Here is a 6080-nt window from a genome sequence, read left to right as displayed (position 1 = left end):
TCCTACCAGTGATCACAGTCGCTGAGAAGTCCCCAGGACTGTTGAGTGCCCTCAGTTCAGCTCTGCCTACATCTTTGGGACTGGAGTATCAGCAAGTCACCCACTGCGGTCACAGCCTGGAGGTCCAGCCCATCGCATGCACGCCACCCCACTGCAAACACTTCTTGGATGTTATTCTGGGTAAAAATGTGAACAAAAATCCTTTTAGGACTATCTTAAAAAAAAAAAAGGTCTCAGGCATACACATGCTTGTGCTCTAACCAGGTGTCGATGGTGAAGGGACATGGAGTACATAGTGGTGGGATGACCGCAGAGCTTCGGAAGTTAAAGAACAGACTCCAAAGTCAGGCTGCTGGGTTTGAATTCTCCTTTAGCACTTATGACCTGGAGCAAATTGTTCCTTATCCTTTCTAAGCAACTGTTTCCTCATCTGTAAAATTTGAGTAATGAGAGGACTGGATTCATCTCACAGGGGCTTTGTGAAGGCTAAGTGAGATCTTGCAAGCAAAGCATTAAGAACAGTGTCTGGCATACAGAAGGAGCTCAATAATAAATGTTACCTGAAGGTGATCTTGTCCTGTGAAGAGCCAGACAATAAATATTCCAGGCTTTATGAGTTATAAGGCCTCTGTTGTGACTACTCAGCATTCTCTCTGTGATGTGAAAGCAGCCCTAGATAATATTGTAAGGAATGGGCATGGCTGGGTTGCAATAAAACTTTATTTACAATAACAAATGGCAGGCCAGATGGACCCACGGGCCATAGTTTGTTAATGCCTGTGTTAAAGGAAGGTAGGTATATTATGGGAAGGCAAGAACCACTAAATCGCCAGGCCACCTGGATATTAGAACAGAGCTCAGGTACAGGGAGGCTCTCCAGTTCCTGTGAGTCCCTTCATAATTGTGTGAGCCAATTTCTTAAATAAATCTCTCCCTCTCTCCATATGTACATATAAAATCTCCTGCTGGTTCTATCTCTCTGTGGGAACTCTGACTGAGACAAAATTCCTTCCTGAATCTGTGGTCATAGATAGGCTGGAGGCCTTGGGTCAGTCAGCACAGTGGGTGGGGATGAGGTGTGGGGTGTCTAGGATCTGCTTCTCTTAGCGAAGGGTCATGGGAGGGAGTCCCCTTGGAAGGGCCTGAATTCTGGGGCATGGCCCACCTAGCACACTGGCTTCCTGTACTGGTTTTGTGGTGTCACTCGTAGAGCTATCAGCCAAGCCTCCTATTTCTCTTGGTATTACATTGCCCCTTCGAGTCCCAATCTAAGTATGTGTAGTGTAGAGAGGCAGCCTGGTATAGTAGAAGGTGGATGGGCTCTACAGACAACAACTAAGGGCAATTCACTTAACTTCTGTAAGTCCTCGTGTCCCCTCTGCAAAATGGGGATAACGGTGTTTCCTTGCAGGACAGTCACAAAAGTTAAATGAGATGACCTGTGTAAAAGTGAAGAGTGTGTCACTTCTGTCCTTCTCCCCATACCTCTGCTCCGAGTCATAATTTTATCCATGGTTATTTCCTTTTGGCGCTGCTGGTTGAGCTGGTAGAACCTTCTAGACCTCCTACCTTGATACGGCAGAATATCCAGGTCCAGAGAACAGTAATAGTGGCTTGAGCAGCCTTACCCCTTCCTTTGCAGGGTTTCCTGCATTCACAATGCTCCTCACTTTCCTTAGGATCACCTCTCCCATCCTTTTGAATATTTTCACGAGCCAAGCTATAGCTCCACCTGAAGGACTGGAACTGAGTTCAGCTGGGCGGAGAGAGTGCTCTTTGGTTGCGGACTCCAGTGGATTCCATGGCAGAGGGAATGATATGGACTGTGAACAGTCAGAACCCTTGAGAGGTAAGTATAAAGCAATGCTATTTTCTTTCTTTCTTTTTTAAAGATTTATTTGTTTATTTTAGAGAGAGAGAGAGACAGAGAGAAAGAGAAAGAGAAAGAGCATGCACATGTGAGTAGTGGGGAGGGGGAGAGGAAGAGAATCTTTAAGCAGACTCCTCTCGGAGCCTTCAGCCCACTGTGGGGCTCATCCCATGATCCATGACATCATGAGCTGAGCCACCCAGGTGCCCTAGCAATGCTATTTTCATTTCCACTGTTTTTTCAATATATTCATGAAGGAAAGTTCTTCCTTCCCATTGGAAGGAAACTCATGCCGTTTTATGCCTTTTCAGCTCCCTCCTAGAGAATAAAAGTCCTGCAGTCATGCTAAGTCACCAGACACTGTCTCAGCCCAGAAATCAGAATCCCCAGGCCCATGCAACACCAGCGCTACAACTCATCGGTACGGCTATTTGCTGGCAGGAAGCCTGTGGTTGGTGAAGGGGTGGGGACAGTAGGTTTCTTTTTCCTCTCAGTTCCTTCTCCTGGGCAGTCATTATCCTCTAGCTCATCACAACACTTCCCACACTCAGAGAAACTGGAGACCATTTCAGCTTCTCCTTACAGGAGTGTTAACCCCTCAAGAAGGTCCTTCTTGGACAGTGCCCAGTCTGACCAGATCTGCTCTCTCTTGCATCATTGGCTTTCATCCCATTCAGGGTAACCACCCAGTTGTCCCTGCCCGGGCATACATCAGGATTTATAGGTCCTTCTTCTAAGCTGCAGAAATAGCTCCTTCCATCCATGTTGGGGGAAGCCAATCAGCCCATCTCTTCCTGCCTTTTAGATGTCCAACCTGGAATCCATCATGGGTCCACTGTGTCCCTCCAGTCCCATGAGACATGTACCAAGCTTTCTGAAGTCCCTCTCATGAGATTTGATATGGGAAATAGGCACCTCCCACTCTCCCTCTTGGAAGGGTTGAAGCTTACAGCACATCAATATGGTTTTTTTTCTTCCAAAGAAATCTCTACAGATCTCTACAGATCCTCTCCCTTAAACTCTAAAAGCCAGACCATTTCAGGCCCTCAGTGTGAGTGTCAGTGAGAAGCTTGAGTTTGGTAACAAATTTTTGGATCTTACCTTGAAAATGTGCATCTTCTTCCAGCACCATGTTAGAATGTTATGGCTATCATGATGCCTCAGACAAAACTTAACATCTTGCTATATTTACTTTGGTCTTGATGCAGTCGCAGGTGAGGATGGTGTAGCCAAGGGAGTTCTGATGCTTGAAACAGAGATCACTGTGCATCCATGCTCATGCCACGCATTTCTTGTTGTCTTGTTGTTGACAGTCTCTTGGGAATCAGCAAATTTGGCCGAGAGTCTTGTGGCTGCCCTTAGCCAGGGAACACACTGGGTGCTTCTTAGCCTTCCCTTGGAGAGCATTTTTAGAGAGAGTTCAGTGAATTTTAGAGAGAGTTCAGTAAATTTTTGCTTCTTTTTGATTTCTTTGTTTCTCCATACGAAGACTGATTAAGCCTAGCTCCCCTGGAGTCAAGTGTGGTTGGGTGGTAAAGAATCCCAGGTGTTTGTTGCTTTCCATTCTTGTCTCAGACATTTGGAGGACTCTTGCCTCTGGGGCTGGGGAGGGGGAGGAGAACTGGCTTCCCAGAGCCTCTCTTGGTTTTAAGTGGCAGAAGGGGAAGTGGGCATTGGGAGGAGAAGAAGGAGGGGAGAGGAGATCCTGCCTTTGAGGATTCTACCACCAAGGATTTCCACCTGGGGACTGGCCTAGAAAGGATACCCATCCCTTCAGCCTAGATGTACCCATTCACTGTAGCTATGGGCAAATTTTGCATCTGCTTTACATGTGGGTGTTTCTCCTCTTCTGCAGACTAGTCTGCTACATGGCAAGATGAGAGTCGGCCAGCACCTCCGGCCAGCACCCACACAGCCTCTCCTGCAGGTCACTGGACACAGTAGGCACCAGGTAAATGCTGAGGTGCTGAGACCCACTGGCTGAGTTAGAAGTAGAAACCAGAGAACCTCCTTTTCACTTAGTTCCGTTAATGCCACAAGTGCTCATCCAGGGCCATCTAGGTGTCAGCACCACACAGAGACATTGCATAATTGTTTTGGTCTGAAGCCAATGGAAAGATGAAATTTACTTGTCCAGCCAAACCTGGCTTAATATGTTTATTATGAAAAATATATATTGGGGAAAAAAAGGAATGTTAGGATGACAAATATTACCCATAACGCTACCACCAAGATAATTACAGTCAGTATTTTCTTAAATCTTTCTATTGCATTCCTATTGTTTTAAATAACTGAATTCACTTTTATATTCAATTTTGTTTCCTTCATTTCCAGTATCATGTAAAACTGGCTTCTAAACATTGTTTTGATTTTTCATATAACTTTTTTTCTGTTTCTAAAAATAATGGATGCTCATTGTACAAAATTTGGGAAAATGGAAAAGTAGAGAGAAGAAGCAAAATAGCATAACACAACTTTGCCCAGATACAGCTACTATATTTCCTTCTAGTCTTTTTTCTATGAATTTATTTGTGCATATTTTGGAATATAATATAAAACTGTATGCTGTTTACGGTTCTTTTAAGTGTTTTTTAAAAATCAGTGAAGTAATATGTACACATGATTAAATAAGAGTGGCAAGTGTAGGAGAGTTTAGGCTGAAGTTTAGGCTGAAGTTCCGCTGTTGACCTCCTCCCATCCCCAGTCCTGATCCTCAGAGGCAGCTGCTTTGAGCCCTTCTGGTATTTCTGTCTGGTGGTTATGTCAGCCTGTGTCTCCAGTTGACATGGGTCTACCACAATTTCCTGCTTATCAGTGTTAGACATTATCCCCTAGACTTCCTGCTCTCATGATGTGGCTTCTCCGGCCCCGTCTCCTCGACGGTGATAATTCTCCCACCGGTTCCTTTTCACTACAAGCAACAAACTCACATCTTGTTAACCTTGTTCTGTCAACTCTACAGTTATTTTGACTCTCCATGTTCTACAGGGAGGATAGCAATTCTCCCCAGGTGCCTGCCCTTTCTCAGGTCCCCTTCCCAGATTCCATGGACCAATGGCACAGTGTGCAATAGGTTAGCTTTTCCATAGTGTTCCATATGTCACCATTAAGTTTTCCATCTTTCCTAAAGGTTCTTCTGGAAAGCTGAGAATCGGTAAACAGTGTTTATGACATGGTGGCTGTGTCATCATGGTTCCTGCAGAGCCGAGCAGTAACCCAACTGTGCATTTGCCCTTTGAATGGCTCTGTTTTTGCCTAGGTTTTCCTTGTCTCTTTACTTTCTCTTCAACAAATTTTCTCTTTTACCCCAACTTTTTCATCCATCCAGGTATGTATGTTACTTTCCAGAGGCTCTTCTCCTGGCTTCTCTGTCTTGCTCTGACCTATACTGACTATAGATCAATATCTTCTAGGTTTCTGTTCAGTTACAGTCCATTAAGTAACTTCCAGAAATGTGGTATGAAGAAGGTAAATTTTTGGAGTCCTCAAATATTCCCTATAACACCTGATTTGTGCTTTTGTCAGGTGTGGAATTCTAAATTCAGGGCAATTTGCTCTAAGAACATTGAAATCGTCACCCTCACCACTTATGAGAAACCTAAGGCCAGCCTAATTCTGATTCCCTTGCAGATGACTTCTTTTTTATGCCCTGGAAACTTTCAATATTTTAACTTCATCCCTAGGATTCTGAAATTTTCAATCATGTACCAAGGACACGTAGTTTTCCAGTCATTGTGTTAGGCATTTGAGAGTCCTTCTAATTCTGAGGCTCACGTCCTTCAGCTCTGGAAAGTTTTGTTGTATTATTATTTTTTTTTTATAATTTCTTCTTTGTATTTTCTCTATTCTCCCTTGGAGCCCTGCTATTAGAATATGGAGTTTTTGGATTGAGTCTTGATTCCCTTATCTTTTCTGTCCTCTATAATTTTGATTTACTTTCTTGAAGGGTTCCTATAATCTGGGACTTCTATATCGATACATCTGTGTGTATATGTGTGTGCATGTGTGGGTACGTGTTTAAGAGTAGAACATACTGATGTCTTATTGCAAATGAGGTGGGGGGGCACTTGACTGCACTCTGTGCCACAGCACAGCAGAGTACGGGAGCAGATCGTCCCATCTACAGATATTCAATGAGTCCTTCTGCAGTCACTCCGTGGTCTCACTCCTGCCCTGATTCACACTGACATTTCTGAGGGCCCAGCCTTCT

Source organism: Lontra canadensis, unplaced genomic scaffold (assembly GCF_010015895.1).
Source record: "Lontra canadensis isolate GAN:19392208 unplaced genomic scaffold, GSC_riverotter_1.0 scaffold98, whole genome shotgun sequence".
NCBI lineage: Eukaryota > Metazoa > Chordata > Mammalia > Carnivora > Mustelidae > Lontra > Lontra canadensis.
The sequence above is the reverse complement of the archived record's forward strand: the minus strand, read 5'-3'. Positions refer to the sequence as shown.